This window comes from Anopheles nili, chromosome 3 (assembly GCF_943737925.1).
Source record: "Anopheles nili chromosome 3, idAnoNiliSN_F5_01, whole genome shotgun sequence".
Classification (NCBI taxonomy): domain Eukaryota; kingdom Metazoa; phylum Arthropoda; class Insecta; order Diptera; family Culicidae; genus Anopheles; species Anopheles nili.
In genome coordinates this window covers 75,043,369-75,067,097 of record NC_071292.1, presented here as the reverse complement: position 1 = coordinate 75,067,097, position 23,729 = coordinate 75,043,369, and the positions used below count along the sequence as shown (strand labels likewise).

At 48.3% G+C, this 23,729-nt stretch overlaps 1 protein-coding gene across 1 annotated transcript in view; it reads left to right on the top strand.

Moving 5' to 3' along the window:
* LOC128723677 (RNA-binding protein Musashi homolog Rbp6) overlaps positions 1-23,729 on the top strand; it is a 247,011-nt gene that overhangs the window by 154,315 nt on the left and 68,967 nt on the right. The gene's annotated exons all lie outside the window — the stretch shown is intronic.

The window sequence follows — 23,729 nt, the reverse complement described above, 5'->3', positions numbered from 1 at the left end:
CTTTACGAATTATCAGTATCATCGTCCTGGAGCAGGCATTAGCCCCGGCATCAGGGCGTCATCCCGATCGGGATCTCGCACATCCTGATCGTTGTCGAACGTCGCTGCGAGATACATACCCTCGGGCTCTCGTGATAGGGGCTTGCGGTTTGCGCGTACCAGTTGGTGCGCAACCCATTTTCGTCAATAATAGAATGCCAATTTTCAATTATGATTCTGCCCATCGCAGAGATATCTAAAACGAAGCAATGCTGGTTACCGGCCAGCTGCGTTCGAGGGTGGTTTAGTTGTCTCTCTTTCTAGCGCACACGATGCCATCAACGTGTCGGTCATTGCTAGTAGCACCCACCAGAGTCGTCCCGCTATGTGTCCGGTTGATTCGAGCGAAATCTGATTTTATGAAACCCCGTTCAGCGGTCATAAGGCTAATTTTGGTTCATTCGCAATTGCCCGCCCGAACCGTCATTTGGCTGGCCATTTCGTGAGGGAGATGATTGGGCCCATTTTGAGTTCGCAGCAAATGTGCACCGCTGCTCACATCGCTCTCGGTGGATGATGGACGCAGATAATAATTGGCGGAACGGTGGCCAATGCTTGATAAGCCGGTCCAGTGCTGCGTAGTGAAATAAAATATCGAATAGTAACAAATTGAACTGCAATCGTCTCTAATTAAGTTTACGCTGAGGTACTTATCGTCGTTGCGGTGCAGAGCGCACATTTTGTGTTTTATGATATTCGTGCGGGTTTGGAGTGGACAACGCGGAATATCCTATTGGTAAAATTAATGCCAAAGCTGATTTTCGACCGCGATTGTACGCAACCATTTTGCATCAACCGATTGATGGAAATTGATTTGTGAAAACTTGCACATTAGTGCCGACAGTTGTCGACGTTAGCGTTGAAATAAGCCGCAAGAGATGAAGAGCACAAGCCTTATGTAAAATGCGAATCTGTTTTCGTAACTCGATGCTAACAGTCGATGTGCGGCCGTTCCTCTCTATAAGCTTCTTGATAGTCTCTTCATGTGCCGTTATGTTTTTCATATTGAGCATCAGGTTAATCCTTCGTTATGAGCTTGCATATCGACTGTCGGTCGATTTCTTAGCTATTTCGATTCAATTGTGCGCACACCGGTCCATTACGTGATCATTCGCTTTAAGCCACTTCTACCCGGCAACAGTTTCCAATAACATCGATGCAAAAAAGTGGTCGGAATGACGACGAAAAGTCCCCATTGCTGGCTACAGCTGCACGAAGAGAAAAAATATAGCAGCTTCAAACATATTTATAACCTTTTATTCAAATCTGCATAGATTTATGGAGCGGCGAAACGGCTTCACGTTATGCAGCCGCGGGTTAGAATCGATGGCTGGACACCGTCGCACGAGCCCCGCAGATTTACGTGCGAGTATTTGGAATTTGCCACCAGTTCGCTAAACTGAGCAAAGCTCGGCCATTACCGTAGCGATGGCGTGGGATGTACGAGAGAAGAAACAAAACGAAAAGAAACAAAAAAAACTCATACACTCGAGCGGTATCTCTTCCAAAACCAAGCTTAACGACCAGAAATAGTGCTGCAAGCGCTGGCTCTGGAGGAGCTCACAATCGAATCCTTGACAACTGTGGCAGCGGTTGCACGGCTCGGAGGAGGTTCATCGCCGTCTGCACATTGCCGGTTACTGGCTGTGGTGGCTTTTGTGTGCGATGGCCGTGCTGCGCCACCGCTCTGGTGGTTTGCCTTTGTTTATTCACGAATAATATTCCCCCATAATTCCTTCGGCAAAGGGAAAATTCGCAAGGAAGGGGGATTCAAGGCACGTTTAAAAGCACAAACAGGACCGTACGCTCGTATCCCAGTTTGAATGCTCACTGTTTTCCGACACCGGCGTGTTTGTGCGCCGAGTCACATAAGATGGCGTTTATTTTTCCAGTCCCGTGTTGCCAATAGGGATGAATCCTTCGACCAAGCGTCGATCTTTACATTCCCAGCACAGAGCAAACGAGTCCGTAAGCAATGCACGCGCTGTCCAATGACAAGAGTATTGCGAAATGTCGCGCAATGGTTCGTGACACGATGGAGACGCCTGGTAGATTGTAGCTTTTGTGGACGTATCGAGTGAATTGCAAGCTTCGAGCACATTTAAGCTATTAAGGACTCAGGACTTTAAAAACCACGCTGCTGCAAAGTAGTTTGTAAGATAAACTGTGTGTTTTTATCGTATTCAGATGAAATATATTGTTTTTTTTTTGTTTTGCTTTATCAATTTTATGTCCCATTTACGTGCTTAATTAGTTCTATTCAAATATTGCAGGCTTAAGCTACAAGTGTTCCTTTGTAAAATCAAAAAGTTACTTAAACATTTCTCATTTTCCCCCGGAACCGTGCCTTCTATTCCCTCAATTACTCTATACTTTTTTGCCTGTTATCCCATATCTCCGTACTCTGGTGCGCGGTTAGTGAAGGATTTCAAGTTTTCGCCAATATTTTGCTTCCGATGGGTCCTCGAGGCAACAGCGGATGCCCATTATGGATGTTGGGTTGGAGAGCTTCCATCAGCACCGTTGGACCGCATCAACTGGCGAACTGGTGTTGTGTGAATGAAGCCACTGAGCCCTTCCGGTGATGTCCTTGCGTTCAAGAGAACGCTATAGCTCCGAGTGGGTATGGCTGCGATGTTGATATGTTTTTCACCGAAATGCAAACATACACACAAGTGCGCCACAGGACACCCAAGGGGGGATGAGGCCAGAGTCGGATGTTCGAGCGATGTTTCAAATTTTTAACCCTGTTTGCACGCGCATTTTCGCTCGATCCCGGAGCGGCTTATATGGCAAAAGGGAACAGGCGCAGGGTGTCCGCAACATGTCCCGAGCGAAATTAGCAGCCGTCCGGTCGTCTACCATCGAAATGAATAAATAAATTATGAATTTTTATTCCCAGTAATGATAATAATTTGCATATTATATTAGCCGCTCCGTGTTCCGGTTTTGTGAACACATTCTTTCCCGTTCCTCCCACTTCCGGGTCATCACCTGATCGTTGTGAACCCCTCCGCAGTGGTACACGTGTGTCAGTTTACCGTTTGTGTGGTGCAGTGCTATTCCACTGACCGTGCACTTTAGCGGTAAATTTGAGAGGCAACGCGATTTTCATTCGGTAATGTTTCTCTTCATTGCACCTCTTCATTCACCTGCAGTTGCGATAGGGGTTTGGTGGAGTTCAAAAGAGTTTCCTGCTTTTGCGATCCCTAGGGAAAGCTATATTCTTCCGGAGTGGAACGTGCAATAGTTTATTAGCACCCATGTGAAACAGCTATGCATGGTTTTCACCATTCTCGTTTTGAATTTATTTGTCTTCTTTCATTACTACTACAGCTGGGTTTGTAAAACCTACCTCTCATATCTGTAACATATATGAAGTGTTCATGCTTTTAAAATCGAACACCTAACGTTTTGTATCTCTGCATGTTCCATGAAGGGTCAATCATGCTTATGCAATGTTTGCATTTGTTTTGCGTGTTGTGTACAATTTTTCTTGCGTAAGCATGCTTGAATGGGTTTTCATATTCCATTGGCTGTATGCTGACGTGGCGAATTATCAAAATAATGCATGGAAACGATTTAAGCTAAACTGAAAACAACTGCAAAAGTAAAATTTTACCTTTTGAAACATAATCCATATCCGTAACGTGTGCCTTGATCTACATCACTGTACCTGATCAATGTTCTTGTATGATTGATAAGCTTGGTGATGTATTTACAAACTGTCATTTTCGTCAAGTCTTTGCTCCATATCACCTACATTTTACTATAAAAAACCCTGAAAGTTAAGAGGTTTACGACATGTTTTTATAAAGTACGATTGACTAGAGCTGTGCAAATAATAAAGGTATCTAAGGCTCCTCTCTCAAAAATGGTCTTCTATTAACACCAACGTTGAGCTTAGCAACAAACAGGCCACTATTTGTGGTGGGACCGGTTTTTTGTACTCTGTCGAGTTAGTTGAAGGAGCGCGGTTAGACCCGTGGTTCCGTTCTGTGGGCATCGCGATGATTGTTGTTGACGTGTGGCCCCGGAGCTCCCGTTCGTACGCTAACGGCAGCCAAAGTCCTGCTTTTACCGTGGTCACGCTGACCACTTCAATCGAAAACGGAGCGGTTAGCTGCTAACTGTACCCGGTACGCGCATACCTCGCACAATCGTCTCGAGTTTCCCTCAAATGTTGCACGGCCTGGCCCGATTGCAACACTAGCTGGAGTGAAATAGAACGGGAAACAAGTATGAGGTCGGCTGTAATGTAAACGCAACCATTTTCAATGCGGTTTCCGTGACGGGAATGTGAGTCTGGGAAAGACGAGGCGCAAATTTGGCATGTTTCAACGACACGGGACCGAGGTGCACCCCTTTCGACCGAAAGCGGACTTAAATCGGTGGTGAAATGCCTTTGCGGTGAATCAAGCTCTCGCGCGTCGTGTGGTAAAGTTTGTATTTTGCGGGTAGATGCTTAGCGATGAGTTTCTCCCTTCCACACGGGGATCGTTTTTCATCAAACCGAAAGCATCGTAATATCGCTCTAAGCACGTGCACGTTTGGTTGATGTTGTATAAATTTATTTTTAAACTGCACTCGGACAGTCCAAAGGAATATTAGCGAAAACGGATAAAAGGAACGTAGCGAAAAATCTCCTCCGGTGTTACATCGCAAACACAAAAAATAACATGTAGCGAATAAACCAGCCGGACAAACTAGCGTTCTCTTCCCGTTTTGACACAAATAGAGACTTACAGTGCTATCACATCCGATAAAGATAGACATTTGCTTGCACCACTAACGCTTCGGCATGGTGTCGCCGCGTTGTGAATCAAGCGTCCTGTGAAAGGAACCGGCTGGAGCATGGAAAAGAAGACGGAACAGACGATACCGAACTGTAAATGGAGAGAAATTTCCACCCCCGGATTATCCGGGGCAACTTGATTAACGTGAAGTAAACAAGCCAATAAATTACCGATCGCCGCTGCTTGACTACGGTCATTACCGTTGCCAGGAAGCAGGACCGGGCATGGGGAGTCCTGGCTATTGGGGTATCTGTATTTCCTGTTGCACGGGACGATGTCGACGCCCGATGACACATGGGCGACAGTGAATGAACTCAACTTTTCCTATTCGCTTAAACTGCTGGTTAGTTAAGTACTGGCGAAGATTTTCTCTCTCACCTTTGTCCGGCCTCGAGCCTGGTGCCAATCGAGCTCTTAAATTGGCATCGTGAAGCCAAGCATCGCTTTCAGTGTGTTGCTATTTTCTCTCTTCCTCGGGCTCCTTTCTGACCGATGCTGTGTTGCATCGGTGACGAGGAAGTGGGACAAGCAAAAACAAACCCTACAGGGAGAGAGTTGCTTGATGGGTGGAGCGCAACAGAGTCGTTTGGGACATTTGGTTTCCTTTGCCAGAGGGAGTGGTTTGGAAGCCGCGCGTAGCTTGAGCTTGAAAGCGGAAGGAAATGGAATTAGGATAATTTTATTACGTATCCAGCGCGTTCCGCCGGTGAACGGGTCCAATCGACGGACGGATCGGTCGGAAAATTGTGCCTGAACAAATAACCGATACACCTCCACGGCACAGAGCGAATAGCAAAACCACCAACGGTTGGCAAGCTTTAGCGCTATACATCGCACTCTTCGGGCTCCGCTGGGTTAGCTGAGGCCGCCCAGGGCGCTTGCCGGGGCACGTTCGATGGGAAAATGTAATTGACTCCCTGATGGGTTGATTTGACTAGCGGGATATTCATCAGGATTCAGGTTCCGGTGTGTCCCACGTGGGACGTTTGCCGTTTGCTGTTCGCTTTCGGTGTTCCATTTTCTTGCGTTGATGAAGCACGGCGCTCTCTGAAGTCTTTGATTCAGATGATTTAAGCATAGCGATGTGGGGGATAGACGTCTTATTGGTAAGCGAATTGGATTGAGAGGATATTTTCAGGCGATTTAAATGACTTGACGACCATTACAATTTCCATCCAAACCCAAAGTAAACTTATGCTTATCGATTGTCTATTTTGTAATTCGATGGTTTCATTTTTTTCTTTTTCCTTCTCTCCTAGGTACGTGTAATGTCCTTCTTGAAGGTCTCATTCATGGTCGATTGCCTTAGAAGAAAATGTGAAAAGTTTGAGAGTGTGCAATAGTAGCAAATTGGCAGATCTGTCAAGACGAATCCCTTGTTCCGTGTCGGGGATAGTTTTGGGGTTGCAAAAACAAAACCTTGAACGCGCGATAATGTTATGATAGAAGATTAAACAACGCAACCGTTTTCTTGTGCTGTCACACCATTGACAGCACCTTGACGTGCCATGGAGGCTGAACGCGGCCTCTCGTTTGGCCTCCCTTTTTTCACGCCTTCTCGGGCTTGGATCGGTTTCCCGTAGCAGCAGCAACGGCAACACTAAAAACGCGACACAACGACTGTCACTCGAAACAACCGGATCCTCTTGACGGGTTGCCGGAAAATTCATTTCCCTTCGCTGTCACTCGCTTGGCCGGGTAGCTTGTCGTTGCTACCGACTGGCACCGTACCGCACTCCATGCAGAGCTGGTTCCGGACGCGCTCCGATTTCAATCCGATAATCAGACCGACTGGAACCGACGTCAACGGGAGCCGGAAAAGCGCTCACGACGGAGAGAGACTACTGACGAAGAAAAGAGTGCGAATACAGATGGGCCTCCCACCTTGGAGGCCCATCTGAATGACCTCGTCCTTGGCGCCGCCGCCATTCTCTGTCACCATTTTTGACTCCGATATCGGAGCCACCGATTGCAATCCGATCTGTAACCGGATGCCCGGGGGTTTCCTCCCGTGGTGCTGCCTTTTGGCCTGTCCTGCCGGAGGTGGTCCGTTGGCAGGTTGGGTCGCGCAGGTCAACCGTATCGCATCCGCCCTGTCCGTCCAACTGACACCCAGACTTTCGGAAAACGGGCATCGATGCGTCCTACCGTGAGCCGGACCGAAACGGTAGAGGACGAGCGCGTTTTCACTTACGCGTATCTTCGCCGCGGTTGGGGGTGTTGTTTTCGCTGCCCATTTTCTTCTTGCTTCAACAACATCCGCCCTGTCTCTCATGGGAATAGGCTACGCAAGAACACGAACACATATACCCCTACATACATAAAAAAGAGACAAAATTCGCACGCATATCTGGTCCAAAAACCGGTACCGAGACACAGCTCGAGATTCTCTTGGCTTGGACACGAAATTTATCGGTTCTTGATTGGCGAGCTGACGTTGCCCCGGGGCAAGAGCATCATCAAACAAGTGAAAATCGATTGAACCTCCGTCGTGTGGTAACACAACCGAGAAACGAGAAAGAATTCTTTTACGCGCACTCACCTCCTGAAGGACGCCGGGTGACAAAAAATCACTTATTGTCAGGGTGTTCTCTCTTCTATTTGCCCATTACGTGGCGCTATCGTTCGTGTCTGTGTCGGTGTTTTGTCTTTTTCCACTCGAGCTTTTATTCGACCGAGCACAAATGTGGTCTCCAGAGTGGGAACGCGTGTCGTAACATTGAAGCTATTGTCGTGCTTTTTTTGGTCGTAAAATACGCCAAAATTCTAATGCAAGCACCATAGCGCTAAGCCCCAGCAAACTTCTCTGATAGAAACAAAACAATTTTACCCACCATATTTCCGACCCGTGGCAGTAACGCGCTCCAATTGGTATCCCATCGGGCACGGGCGTGGAAATCCTTCGAAAAGTGAATTGGCACGATCGCACCAACCGGTTACCCGGCATCAAAAGCACATTGAAATTGTTTCGATGACGGCGAGAGCTTCTCGGAGGCATGAAATTGCTTCCAGCAAACGCGGAATGATGAAACGATTCCCGTTTGTAGTAAATTCGGTGCCCTCCCCGGACGCCGCAGTCAACACTCGTGGGCTCGTCCGTCCCCGTGTCTCTTAAAGCGAGTGGGCAAAAAAAACAACCAGTTTTGCGAAATCAGAGTCCTCGTACGCACGAAAAAGCCCCCACCTCGAGAACAACAACAACATCTCATTGTTCTGGTTGAGTGTTGTTGAGGTTTTCTTATTTTTTTCTTCGCCAGCGCCTGCTCACGCTGAAGCTATTCAAAATTTATTTTACTCCTCCCGGCCGAGGGAAGGAACCGGGAGAATCCGCCCAACCGCTAAAGGGATGGAACCGGAAGGATGGGTTCCAAGATTTCCACCAAATTGAATCGTAGTCAGCGGCAAAATAATACGACAAAAACCACCGTCAACCGGCGGCGATGGGGAAGTCACCGGGAATTCATTGCGCCGGAATTGTTACGTCAATGTCGCGCGGGATCGTAAAACGATTTCGATGCTCGCGGGCGCGCCCGGAAAACCGAACGGAGTGCCAGCGAATGTGTCCGCACTTGCCGCCGCCTCTAGGGCGCTGGTTTCGCCCACTTTTACAGCCGTCGCCCGGGCACGTGGCATTGCGCGGTGGCTCGAGGGGATGAAAATTGTTTTTCATTCTCAATTTTCGATTCCATTCGCTCGCCAGCGTGCACGAGGCATCGCTGGGAAAATAATGCGAACGTAAGGATATCCTAACGATATTTTTATAGCCGAGCCAGCGTGCGCGTAGTGAGCTCCAGCCCGCCCGCCAGTTGGTTGATGTGTTTCTTTTATTCGGAGGTTGATTTTTTTGTTGTGTGTGCTGTTGTTCATCCTTCTCCACCTTGTGGCTCCGTATGTGCAACAAGGCAAAGGCGATCAGCAAGACGCGTCCGGGATGAGATTGAATGTGTGATTTTTTCCAGGATTCCGGCAGACAGGGGCCTGCTCTTGGTTTTGCTGTTCAGATTTGTCGGCGTGATTTTGTCGACAGCCACAAATTGGACGAATGTGTTGGCTTTTGCGGCCTTGGAACCCATAGTAGAGAATATTAATTACCTATCCGCTATGATTGTGGCCCGAAAACTCTTGTATGTGGCTTCCGGTGGTATCGAATGTCTCGCTCTCGCTTAAAGGGAAATTATTTATAGATCATTTAAGAAATGAAATTTAATTCAACGCTCCCTGCTCTCACCGTACACTTTGACTCGAATGTAAATGAGCCCATTTCCCGCCGGGCACAGCACTTCACCTTCGCTAAAGTCCAGAGCCGCTGCAGTAGCAGCCAGTCAGCAAGGATACGCATGTTCTCATCGGTGACTAATCCCACCAGACCAGGACATTCGAGGTCTAGGGCCTGGGGCAGCTGAAAGAGGCCATTGATTGAAACCACATCAAAATGTAGTTACTAGTTGCCGTGCGGTTTCACATTTCATCTCGTCTTACGGCATTTTGCGTTTGCCGATCGCAGCACCGGTTCCATGCACCGTGCAATGGTCAGCCATTTATCACCACACTTACGCACGGGCCTCGAGCGGTCGTGGATGCGTTCGCAAGATGGCTATATGCACGGATGTCGCCGGTAGTGTCGTTTACAACCGTCTCTTTGCGTCACCCTCCATCTGGTGGCTGGTTCACATCGGAGACAGAAAATGATTGATTGCCTGTCATCGCACCAGGCGTGTGTGTATGTGTACATGCATGTGTGTGGCAAACCACCGGTCCGTTTGATGGGTACGAGAATGGCTGGTCATTCGATAGCACCGGTGCTAGGAGCTCGTTTGAATAACCACAAAATGCTGCACTCAGGACCTGCCTGGGATGGGAGCGTTTTGCTTTGGTTTTTTTTCTTCATTTGGACGTCTGTCCAATTCTCGTCCACCAGTTCGGTAGCTCGTGTCACCGGTCTGCCAGTAATCTGGTTGCAAAACGGATGCACCCGAATGCAGCCGCTGCCATCGGTTTGGGCACGGAGAGAGGAGTGGTTTTTGCTGCCCTCCCGAACCCTCAGCCATGATAGAGTGTGTGTGTGTGTGTGTGTGTGTGTGTGTGTGTGTGTGTTTTCCTTCTTTCGGCAGTTGGCATGCGGCGGCTTCAAATGGCTGAAAGGGATTTAATTAAATATTCAAATTTGTTTCATTTTATTATGACATTCGCCTGGAGCATTCTCCCGGGGCAGCATCACACTTGAGGGTTGCAAAAAGGAATTGGGAATTGAGTGCGGAAATGGTCGCAGGCAAACCTGTGGACAAGGGTGTCTCGTACACCGGCGCATAGAGACACCCGGAGTTTTCTCGCTCACATTGCATTGCGGTAAAGCTTCTGCTGCTTGGATGACCATCAAGAGGACGAATTTTCCATCGCAACTCGGATTCTTTTGCATGAGTTTGTGTGTGCGCGAGAGCTTACATTCCCAGCAGAGTTGAGCTAAACCACAACAGAGTCTTGTTCTACACCTGCGCTACTCCAGAAGCATTCCATGCGGTGATTTCAATTCTGATTCTTTACGTTTCCAATGTCTGCGATTGAAGGTTGAGATCATAATTTAAGAAGACAAACACACATGGGATGTCTTTAGGGTTTTCAACTGGCGTAAGCTCTTTTTCCAAGTAGTCTGCACGTGCGCCACAGCCTGGATGGTGGGTTTGGCGCTGCAATCCTCTTTTTCCGGTGAGGAGTTTTCCATTTATCAACGTTTATACCAGTAACCGCAAGCTCATTGGTGTGTGTAGCGTTGGTTTTCCTTTTTCGTCGGTTAAGCAATGCCTTTGAGACACTGCTGCTAGCTAGTCTGCTCAAACGAAGAATCACCATTATTCCAGGACAATCAGCAAATGAATTGAGCTTCAACTCAATTCAGTCTCAAGCAAAAGTGACTTTGTGTTAGCTTTATTAGCATTGATTGGTACAATCGTTCCTGAATGTCTTCTGAATGTGATAGTTACTTTGCCGGTACGGGGAACTCGATAGCTGAAGCGGCACAAACACACGATAGTATCGGGATCGAATCTTGTCTGAGCCCTACGGACGCAAGACTGAATATCGAACTACAAGTAATTAAAAAAAAGTCATGAAAGTATTGGCTAAGCATAGCAAAGTAGGCCATGTCAGTGAGCGGGCCAGTAAAGAAGAAGACACTTTGCTGGTATTGTTTGAAAAACGCCTGTTCTAAAAATACCACTTGCGCTAATAAATAAGGAAACGTGAAATTGTTTCAATGTAAAATACCTGGCAGACTTCGACAAATAAAACCCAACCACAACCCCAAGTGAACTGAAGGAAATTGATTTTCAAACGATGTTAAATCCACTGCTCATGGATGCGTGCTGTTTTCCGGGTCTCCTCTTTCGCCAGTTCTCGTGGATTGAAAAATAACACCCGTTGTAGCGCTTTTATCATCACGCATCAGGTATCCCCCTCGGGGTAGAGTAAGGCGTAGGCTGTAGCAACTGCTTGCAGACGCGCTGAAAAATTACCATCTTCAAACTGAGAGCCGTCCACAGCACGGTGATACAACAGTTTGGTGGGGAATCAGAAAAATGGATCGCAACGTTTGAAAAAGTGCGCCTGCCCGGTCCCAGACTGGGGAATAAAATCCACTCGGCCTACTCGCGAGGCCTCCTTCACGCGCACCAGCCGGGCGCGGGCGATGAAAAATTGCATACAATTAAGATCGTCGTACGGCGGCTCCTTAACAGTGGTCCGGGCTTCTCCTTTCTCCACTAGGTGCGCTCACTTTTCACCAACTCCCCCGCCAACGATACCGCTCCCAGGGGTTACGCCCCCCGACTTCGAGGATGAATTGCTCCAAATTTGCACCTGCGATAACCTTTTGCGGAGCTGTGCTAAGTTATGGCCACACCGACGCCCGGTACGCGGTTCTTCTGCAGGCGAGAATTATTCACACTCACGTGCATCTCTTCGCTTACGACTTTCGGGAACGGAGGAAGTGATCTAAATGCTTCACCCTCAAGGAGGCCGGAGCTCGTTGGAGTGGGAAATAAAACTTTTTTGCACTCCTGCTTAAAACCCTCTGTTCCATCGAGCAGTGCCATGAATGCCAGCTTCAGCGATACCTGCGAAGTGAGGCTCATACAATTGAATGCCATTTCTCGCGAGCTGCCAGCCCTGCGGCTCTGGCTCGCGCGCTTGGTGGAAGCGTTATAAATTTTCCCCATAATAAACTGAGCCCTCGCGCACGCTAGAGCCGGCAACTTCCTTAAGAACGAGGAACATTTCACTCCCACCACGCCATGGTACGTCGGTCTCCTTCTTGCTTCAATCATTCCAATCCCATCGAGCAGAGATGAAGGTGTACGATGCATCGAAGCATTGTGCAGCGGAGAAAACTCCTAAACGCGACAGGACCTGTCGGCAAGTGGCGTGTCACCGAGTATGGGTGTGTGTGTTATATTTTTTCTGAACTGAGCTAAAGGGGGAAAAAGCGCCCGTTAATTCATCGCCCGCACATTCGCCCTCCCGGAAAATCTTGTGGCAATTCGGCGAAAATTTATTTACTCGAGCCAACGCGAACGTGCGCGCGTATCTGGCGAACCTGAGAAAGGAGGTGCCTGAGATGGCGGCATCTTTGCACTTCGGAAGCGACACCATAACTCTCAATACTGAGACCCGTGTGCCTTTCGCTTCGAAACGAATGTCGGAGCTTTTTTGCTCTTGCTTCTTTTTTCTACGTAACGCTGTCATCTGCAGCGAAGTAAGATTTCATGGCCGGCAAAACGATACGGGGGTGGCACAGAAAATACCGTGCAAGTGGTTTTCAGCTATCTTAAACTGTTACCATATTTCTCAAAACCCGCTCATAAACGACCTTCTTTCGTGTCAAACGGGCGGAAGGTGTGAAAACGACAAAATGAAATAAATTACTATCCTTAAAATATGACGTCGATATATTGCATGCCGTACGGATCGTGGTGCTCTGCTGCAGGTTTTAAGCCGGGCGAGGGATGTGTCTTTGTTGCCAATGTTCTTTATCGGTGAGGGACAGCGCGACACAGTGTCACGAAAATGAGGTGTCCTTGTGAGTTATTTCTTACTGCGTTTTTAGCTTTTTTAACGTGAAGGCATGTATAGCTTTCCAAGGAAACTTGCGTTGCTTTTTTCGGGTACATTTCAAAGCAATCAGCGGTAGTTGAGGATCAAGCCGTTCAGCAACCGTGACTGACAGAAAGCGTTTTGAGGAGGGAAATTACAAATGATAAATTATTCGCTCGTATGCAAACTGTACACTCTCAAACGGCCGACCGAAGTACCCTTTCGAAGGGCAAAATAGGAAGTGATTGATGGCATAATGCATCCCATGAGAAGTGAATCGAAGAGTAAGAAAAATGATTAAAGCTGCAACAGCGCTTGCTTGTCTGCTGGTGTTCTTTGTTGATTTTTCTTCTTTTCGGTGTATCCTGTCGATGGCTCTGATGCAACCGATGGCACAGTTAGTTCGTTTCATTTTCTGTTGGTTCTAGCTCCATTTAAGCCTGGAATGTGCTCTTCGTTGCAAGGAACCAACTATCTAGCTGCTAGTCGCGCCAACAGCATTAGCAGTATTTTCAAATATTGAAAAAAGTCTTCTGCTTTTACCTTAGACGGGAGAAAAGAAGATATCAACTGAAGTGTGACTACAAAGTGGAAAGCGAGCTGCAAAAAAGAGAAAGTAAAATGTGGTGTCTTCTTTTATTTCTTCTTGGCTTATTTATCTTTCGTTTGCCTTTTTGCGTCGACGTGATAAGTTTTTCGCTTAAACTATCCTTTTTCCGTGGAAGAATTGCGGTGTCAACCCAGGCTGCCGATGGCTGTCGAAGACGGATGGATAGATTTCATTCGCATCTAATTGGCGGAGCTAATGCGAGCACGCCACGGGAATTGCTTTCCAGGGCGAGAAAAGAATAAATGGGTCGATGTGCACAACGAATGCAATTTTAATGGCGCAGACTGGGGTGAAAGTTTCTGAGAATATCCGCTGTTTCTCTCTCTATCTCTCGCTATTTATCTCTCTCTTTCTCTTTTTTCGTTTTTTCTCTTACGTTGACATGACGCAGCTGTTGCCGTTTTATTTGAATGACACGGTACACAAGCTTTGTAAAAGTCATGTCGATTCACGGGAATACCTGTTGTCATAAAGCTTTGTACATATTTGACTCTCGCTTGATCGATGTTTCTTACTAGAAATGTTGAAACATTTCACTTTCAACATGTGGAAGGATTCGCTTGAAAGTAGCTTCGAATGGAACGGTTCCTTTCGGATCATCAGTTCAAGACAATCATGTTGGTTCTGATGTTCATCTTCCCTTTTACCACCGTTTGTAGGTTATCGGGCACAGGTGCTGCCGAGCAGCCACTTCGAGCATGCGTTCTCACTTGGCTCGGGAAACTCGCAATCAGGTTTCCATAAAACAACAACTTCTCATCTAAATTGTATAAGTTTTTAATTTCCATTTCACTGGGTTTCGATGCCGTGTTTCGCGTTTTTTATCCGTTCTGTTTTTATTCCGGCATTTCCTCGTTTCGCTTCATCCGCCAAGCGTTGCGCACATTCAGCTTATTTTTCATTCCGTACCGATCTTCTTCTATTCGTTTCGGGGTATCGCAAAGCCCGCGGATGTGTCTTTTGTGTATTTTTCCGGTTTATCGTTTTTCGATTCGACGAAATGGGAAAAGTGTTGTCGAAGCAGTGAGGAAAACCCCGCCGGGCTCGGAATCAGCATTTTATGTACCAACGAAAAGAAGTGAGAAACGCGCACCCAAGTATGGTAGAGGAAATAAAAAAAAACAACACCGCCAACATTTAACATACACGCGAACGGTGAACGCAGCAGTGTTTTAGCTCGCTCAAAATTGCCGTGCCCGGAAACGTGACTCACGCCGAGCGGCGAGCGCTGCAGCGGACAAGCAAAGGTATTAGCCGACGGCAAGTAAATGGGAAAGTTTAAATTGACTATTTAAATTCCGCTGATTAAAACAGATTTCGTTCGCATAACAACTACTACAAACCGACTCGCGAAACAGCCGGCTCCTCGCGGCGTTCCTACGAACAAACAACCGTAACTCGTCCCTTGTAACCGTCACCGTCGTCGAGCCAAAGATTTCCATCGCACTGTGGGTGTGTAGGTAGGTGACTGGCTGGCCGCTTAACGAAAGGACGTTTTATTAAGCCTCAACTCGTGGCTGGGCGGTGGAAGGCCGGTTTAACTTTAGTTTTTTTACTCCTGCCGACAGACACGGCGTGGAATCTGCGACGGTTTGGTGTTTCGGTTTATTTTGTTAAAATCACAACACGTTTCGTACCCGTAAAACGTGAAATCAAGTTTGACGACCGATTTCTGCAAACGGGACTGATTTCCTACTATTTATAGCTTGCGTCAGCGTCTTGTTCACTTTCTTGTGCGCTTGTGTTTGCGCTCGAGAATACGAGAAATGCGTTTCAATGAGCTGATTGCCAGTAAAAAATAGTTCGTTTCAATTTCTTTCAACGCAAGTGTTACGTTGAAACATACGTTGTACATGAGTATAGCGTACTGTATCAAAAGAGCGAATTATCACAGAAGTTCGTGTTTTTGTTGCTTTTAATCGTTTCAAACCCTTTTCTGGATATTGGGTTATCTTATGCGACTGTATGAATGATGGAAGTTTATCTAGTAGCATTATTCCGAAAAAGATAGTTTTATTTTTGCTCTTCATGATATCTCTCTCATCATTTTTCTTTCTCGCTCCCGGTTTCTTTCTCGTTTTCTCAACGTCAGTTTATTGTTATTCTAATAAGCAGCCCCAATAAAAACCTCTAATTCCAGCCCGTCGTCATGGGTTCTTGGCGACCATTTATTTCATTTCCACAAAACCGTCCCGTTTCGATGGCTCGTCCACGGCATTGCGGCAACAGCAACAGCCTGCCAACGCCCGGGAAGATATAAATCTAACCCGTCCGCTGTTGTGTCGGTTGCTGCTTGAGCGCCCCCTTCGGTGGAGGGAGATTTATTTTTCATTACAGCATCCGTTTAATGACTTTCGAATTCCAAATGAGCCCGCACAGAATGTTATATGATGATGGCGATCGGTTGATTCTGCTAGAGAAAGTGAGAGAGAAGACCTAGTGGTCGACACCACCAGGATTTCGTAGGACACGCAGTCTGCGCCAATAGTTTCGTTAGGCCTGGAAAAGCCTTGCTCCAGAAATGATGGTGGTGAATAAATTTATGGCCTCGAAAACTTGTTGCATTTGATTGTTATCACCACCGACCCGGGTGTGTGGCCTCTTATTTTTCTCGCTCTTGATTTTTAATGCTCCGATTATCCGACGGCGCCTCCCGGGATGGTGTCACGCTGTGCTTTCGCCATGCCCTTGCAAATTTTCGTAAAACCATTCGATGGCAAATCTCGACACAAAAATGTCACCCCTTTCCAGCGACCAGAGACGAAAAGCGAGCTCATCCACTCGGTTCGTGGTGGTTTAATGAGATGATTTATCCTACGGCCCACAACCCTCGCAACAAGCTACAATTTGCTGACAAGACCAGAAAAAGAAGGTGCATTTTTGGAAGATAATTTTGGGCACCAAGTAATTAAGAGCTCGAATTACTGAAACCATTTGTTATCAGCTAAAGCGACACAGCGCCGCATACCGTATCCCTGGTCGCGCCTTTTGCGATCGGCGAAACACGCGCGCTTGGATCTAGCTCAGATTAGCGAATGATTAAACCTCACAAACCGAACCCACTGGGGTACGGGAATTTGCCATCTTTTGTCGACCATTAAACCCTTCTGCCGTTTTCTTTGGGGATGGTACATCATTTTTCATTCGCAGTCCATACTTAATTTCATTCCGAGCAGCTTCCCGCGGCTGGCAGCATTAATGATGAATTTGAACTCAGGGATAATAAGAATGTCACAAACCGAAAATGATTCAATTAGGCTAGAATAATAACTTGTCAACTCGGTGGCCTGTGGAAACGCTGCTCATTAAACCCCGGTAAGGGGAACGATCCTTATCGATACGGTGAAAACCGTGAAATATGACAACGCGGCTGAAGAGATGTAGTTGGTTCATTTGGAAGTAAATCGTTTGCGCGGCTTAAATTAATTTGAGTTCCCTCACATTGACACCGAACCAGAGCTGTACGCACATGAACGCGTTGTAAACCATCCCACGCTACAACTATCTCTTCGCTAAACCGGTTCAACTATCACTGTTTTAATCTTCCACCACCGCAAATGTGTTTCCGGTTGCCGGGCTCGTGGAAAGCGTGAAAACTACTTCCAAATTGCTCATCATTTGCCTTTACCATCCTCTCGTCCGGCGTGTATCCTCGTGGCGGCTCACTCACACGGTCTCATCCGGGACGCGCAAGATTATAATATTAAGGGCTCACTCGGCAGTTAATGAAGGTCGCAGCCTCGAGCGAGATCCCCGTACGGTGCAAGCTTAACCCGTTTCCGTTCGCGGGTGGCGATTATCCTCGCACTCGCACTCGGCATTAGAGTCGTCGTCTCCCACGCCGGTACCCTTTCCGTGTACGGCGGCTCTGTTTCGACAAATTACAATTTCGCTCTCGCTCACTTTCACAGCGGCCTCGAGCGAGACAAGCTTTTCTACCGCGCAAAGGGAGCAAGTGAACGTTGGGTTAATTTTCCGCTTATCGGCAAATTATGATCGAACAGGAAAATTTGTGAATTTCCATACAGCAGCTCGATGATGCCGGGCAGGCATCCGGGATTCGGGGCCACTTGCTCGTTCGTCTCCACGCCTTCCCGTGGACCGATGTAAGGCTGTGGGAAGACAAACGGCAACCGGTCGCGCATTGGATCGTCCCATATCGGTAAAGGGCTCAATTTTGCGAACAGAAAAAAGGCCCGTACACCTGTACACGATTCCCTTGCTATCAACGGCATGCCGATGCAACGTGGGGAGCTTTTTTCTGTCCCGTGATAGCTCGCCGGATGCACCTTCATGCGACCGAACGGTGGAGGCGCTGGTTGGTGTGTTATAAAACCGGCTTATAAATATGCCTCCAGGGGTATTTTAATGGGTACGGCGCCCACCCAAGCTCGCACTAGGGCTCGACCCGTGGGAGCGAGAACGCGGTATCGAGGGCAGTAAATCGATGATCCTAGCTATCATCTGCAAGTATTTGCACACCAAGCCACGGTGCCCTGTGTGGTGGTCGTCGTCTCGGTATGTGCTCCAGCTGGAACTTTTTGGCCCGCGGCTTCAGGCGGAAAATAATGGAAAATCCACCGATGGGAGTTGGGGAGACGCGCATCCCGGAATCGATGGTAAAATGGATTAAAATATCGTCAGCAGTCTCCCGAGTGACGGCACGAAGGGCAAATACACCGGCAGACCGACAGAGGCTGGATTTTCGCCACTAACTGCCCGTGGAGAGGAAGGTGGTATTTTTTCACCTTCTCTCTTTCTGCCTTCCACTCTTTAATTCTTTCTCTTTCTCTCCTATGGCCGCCCTTAATGTGCAGGAGGAAAGCTGGCGTAGTACATTGAGCCACACCGGAGGCCACAACTCGCCGAAACGAGCTCTACCGAGTCATTTTCGTATCATATTTTCTCCAGCACTTCTCCCAGCCAAGTTGCCTCGCAACGAGTGTTGCAGCGTTGCACTCGGGAAATTGGGTAGGAAAATCCCCGGTTCGCCGAGGGTTCAGCACGCGCGTACGCAAGGCACCCACAGCGTCCAGAGCCGCCGCACCGAGCCGCTGAAGTGGGAAATGCACACCCCAAGCGCTATCGTTTTCCCGAGATACACACCCATCCACTCACACGCTTCCTCGCCAACCGGTAGAGGAAGAGCAAAGATCGTGCATCCGGGGAAAATGATAAGTATTGCATGAATGATCATCCCGGGGCGCAATCCGAGACCTCGAGTTGGGGTAGCATAACGGAAAAAAGGCAAAGAGAGTCTCCACCTCTCGCCGCATTCAAATGTACGAGCGATTTTTTAAAGAGCGTGAATCCCTTGCACAGCTTACCGATTTTCCGGGAGGCTGCAATGGTGGCTCGGAAGCCAGAGGTTTTTTTTTAACCCCACCCTCGTTACTGCGAGCTAGAGATTTTTTGCCGGTAGAACCCAGCAATGCTTCCGTTCGGAGCTCCCGCGCAAGGCGCAGGGAAAATGCGAATGGCTTTTTTACGCAGCGCTCGGATCGGGGGCGCATGCAATCCTGCTTCCAACCCTCCACGTAGAGAAGGGTGGGTTCCAAGGGTGGATACCGGCATGTGATTAGTTTGTTATTGAGGGAAGACACCGGGCCTGCCGTAGAGCGCGTGCGGTACGCCCGAGAGCACCGGGATGGGTGGGCACTCGGAAAACAGATACCAGAGAACCGGCTGGTGTCCTGTCTGGTCGCCGGAAAGCGTGCACCCGAGCGACCGACCGGCCGGATAACGAGCGGTTCGTACCATTCATTTGGGCTTCGGACTGGGTGCGAGCTTGCTAGCGGTGAGTTTCCTTTTTAAAATCCCTACAATCTCTCTCCCTGACCGGCTCGTTGTTACGATTCCATGATACTTTTCCGTCCAGTTGTGGGCAGGAAAAAAAAAGCACCATCACAACGGGGGTAAAATGCGAAGAAGAAGAACAAAAAACACACGTTGTGTAATCAGTGCATCCCCAACAAGGCGCTGCATGTGATTCGCGTCAAATGATATCATTTTAACAAAGCGTACGGGGCGCGTACGGTGTGGATGGATTTAAAGGTTAAATAAAATCCATTAAAACTTGCCTGCGGGAAGCCACGTCGCACCAGAGTGCAGATAAAAGTGTGCTAATACAAGGGGTTCCATTTCCAGTTTTCTTTCCAACCACACACGCCACGGGTTTTATTTCCCGACTTGGCAAACAGCGAGTAAACTTGTGTAATTGTATCTATGTATGTGCGTTAGAGGGAGAGCACACCTTGCTTAAAGTCATTCCCTTCGGTGGGATTAGAACCGTAGATACTCCCCTTACTTCTCGCTGGCTTCTCGTGAGGGCCGAAAATCGGACCTAAATGCCTCACAACTACTACCTCTTCGTCATTACGGCCGGGCTAGGTCAATGATGGTGGAATGGTGCTGTCCGGAAACGGAAACCGGAACCTACCCGGAATCCGTTCTTCTACGCCGTCCTTTCCGGGCTTCCAGCGAGAAGCCCAACTGATGCAAATACCCTCTTTGGGGCCAGATGGGGAAGAACGAGCAAAAAAAAAGGAACCATGCAGCAGGACCGCTGCGTTCGAGCTAAAGGGGAAAAGGGCCAACATGGAAGGCACCGGGAGCCCGAACGAGGAGCAGGATCGGAGAAGATACGGGTTTGGAAAAATATAAAACCAAATTTATGGGTCAGTAGAAGATAATAGTCCGATAATTACCAGAACGAGTGGTGCAGCAAATGGCGCATGTTCGCCTCGCAGGATCGCTCCGACCGGTTGCGAGTTTTTGTACAGGACTTGAAGGCAGCTCTTTTGGCCGCTTGGCAACGTTTCGTTCTTCTTTTGCCTTTTCCAATGCGTGCTGTCGATGGATATGTGTGGTGCGGTAGCCAGTGGCCGTGTGTCTTTTCGATTGTATTAGATGGTGGGCTCTTTTTTCCCCGTTTCTGTTCATCATTGCGCCCGCCCGATCTATGTATCATGCGTGGTATGACTGCTCGCCCCCGGAAATGGCACGGCACAATTAGCAACGTTATCAAAATTTGACATGCGCCTTTAGTCGTATCAATACCGGCCCATCCAACGGGTTGGAACTTTTCCCATTCCGGCACGGATGTTCCATTTTTGTGGCGCACAAGAAACATGTCTCTTGGGCATCACAGGCCGCAGCACGTGTTGCTGATGCTTGCCAGCTGCCTGGGGGTGAGATTTTCCAGAACGCGGCTAGAGATGCGATAGGCATTAAAAATATCGTGCACCGGGGTGGGCCTCCGCTTCGGGAGACCGGTTTAATCGCATTCTCCGACTCCTGGTGCCTGCTCAGGGCGGTGATAATTAAACATAAAAGGCCACGCGAGATTTTACGCGCTCGTATCATCTTCTGGCCCGTCCTCGCGGCTGGGGGATATGATTTTGTTTTTCCGTATTCTTTGGCCGCCTTGTGTGTTAAGCATGGCCAAAGTTTCCCGAAACAGTATCCTGGCAAAATAACCACTATTGGTGGGCCAGTCAAGGTCGTAAAAGTTTCCGAATATGGGCAGTTCTACGAGGCCGATTATGATCGTCGAGGCGTACGTGCGTGCCTGCTCGAGGCTATGTGCGTTCATGCGCGAGATAAACCAGAGCCAACACACATTTGACACCGCCGATGCCGGCTGTCTAGAAGGATACAATTTTGGTTGTGTTCATCTGCAAAACGTCAAAAGCGAAATTCAACCAGGACAAAATTTGAGATTGGTTTTCCCTCGCAGAAGACGGAAATTTGTGTATATTCTACTGGTCCTGGAATGGGCATTTAAATGTGCTTGTTTATTGCAACTAACGGCGCCATAAATTCTAGGCTCCAATCACGCTCCACTCACCGATTCGTGCTCCTGTTCGACCCGCTCCTTCGCAACTCTGCACTCTCGGTAGCAAGCATCGCCCAGCTGGCTGTTAAACGAAGAGATAATCTATCGCGCCGTCAAACAGCGGTGGCCGTAACAAAGTTGCTAACAATAATGCCGCACGAACGCGTCAGTTCCGCCGGGTCCCGGCAACTAAGTGACGGCTTAAGAACTCATTTCTGAGATGCTTTCGCCCGGTTCTTTACAAGTTTCCAAAGCCGCTGCCCCCGTTAAGTAAATGAAGCACCAATCGCTGGCACACGGAGGCTTTCCTTCCTGCCGGCTTCGCACTTACCGGTTTCGAACCGCCACCCAACCAGTGGCTCCGATGCTCTCGAGGTTGCGCGATTCTCGGCTGACAGGCTGATTTCCTGTTCCGCTTAACCACAACCGGTGGTGCGGCTTTACGATGCGCCATGATGCGCCGTCCTGATGAACTGAACCAGGGTGGGTAAGAGAGACACACTTTCCGCACCGGTTCGCAGGCGTCAAGGACGAAAGTTTGCCTTCCTCGGCTTCGACCCAAGTGCCTGTCAAACGCAAAAAGCCTCGATGGGACGCGAGCTACAGAGCAGCGGCTTGTTCGCGTTCGCATCACCATCGATCGAACCCATCAACGGAACGGACCAGGCTTTTTGCACCACGCCGCCCGGGTCGGGGACCTTTCTCCATCCGAAAGACCTGCGGACTCGGAAGCGGCGGATGGCTGATCGACAAAAGGTCCCTCAGATAGGGGGTGGACCGCCCGGCTGCCCACAATGTGTTTAAAGATGTTTTTTGATGATCGTCTTTTTCGCATAATTAGAAAACTTTTATTATTTATGAAATCACTTTAGGAAAATGCTTTACGAGCGAAAAGCAAACTTTTGAACGTTCGCCTTTCTGGTTCGGTGAGCGTAAGCCTTTCTGTTCCAACTGGTGCCGGCACCATTCCCGTCAGGAGTGTTTCCATTCCGTTGCAGCTTCTTTCGTCCACGTAGCTGCGTAGGGCAGGGGTTTCTTTTGAATTGCGCGCGGAGGGCGGGACCATCTTCGAACCTGAACTGTGTGCCAGAGTTTCGAACGGTGGCTGCCCTTATGTTACGCCTGACCAACTTATCTGAAGAGCAGAAAATAAACCGATCCCGAGACCCCCGGTGCTGTTGTTAGCAAACGCAAGTTTGGCAGGGCGAAAGTGTTCGACTATCACCAGCAGCAGCAGCAACAGCAACAAGAAAGATGGAAAGAGGCTCAAAAATACGCAACCAAACTGGGTGGGGTCAAAAGGGCTTGTGCAAGAGAATTTACCGAAACGAAATAAATAATGGCCAGAAGTGCAGTAGCGTGGAAAGATATTGATTTTCTCCCTCATTTCCCAAAGTGAGCCTCGCATGTCGGCACGCTCGCTTCGACCCCGAGAGTAAGAAGGTGGATTACTTTTTTACCTCTCTGGAGAGGAAACAAATCATATGATGCCTGCGATGCTGTTGCAATGCGTCTGAAGTATTTTTAGGAGAAGATTTTTCCGTCCTTTTTATATCACAAGCAAACCGCGTTCGATTCCCGTGGCCCAGGTTCGAACGTAGATGCACCTACTTATCCGCTATAACTCCAAGACTTATTTTGTTCGTTCGAGATTATTACATGTATAAAGCAACTCTTGTAAAAGACACGTCATTTGCTTTTCACAGCTTCTTCCTGTTTATCTTTCGCTATCTCTCTTTCTTTCTGTTTCTACGTAACATAGTGAAGGCCAGCAGAGTGTGAAATAACCGTAAAAGAGACGTACTTTTGGCCACATCTAGCTATAAACACAAGCGAACAAATAGGTTTACGTGTATGGCGTGCCTTACGATGGTGGTGCTTTGGTGCCAGTATCGCGAAAATATGCTCCAGATCAGTAAGTTCGCAATAAAATTCAAGTTCAGCTGCTGAATAGTCTGGGCTTAAGGTTGGAATTGATCCCATCCGTCTGTCCAAACTACTGCGCACCCACGAAGCGGTCTGTCCTTGACAAGAACCACCATTTTTTGTGTAAGTGTGTGCCATGACTGCCATTTGCTCACGTACACTTCTTACACAAACCCCATGTTCATAATCCAACTCGTCGTCATAAAGAAGTGGAGAATATGTCAGAACTATCACACAACGCAGCAGCAGCGGCAGCTTTGCAGCGTAAAGCTGTGAAGTGCAACGCGTTTCATGGCGTCAGCCCCGAGGTGCACCTTCTGGACGTGCTTTAGTGGCACATTTGGCGTCCGTTATTAACGCCAGTGAGAATAACAAACGAGCCATCGTTCGAGGAACCCGAATGCGGACCTTTCTAGCCACGTTTTACTGCTCACCA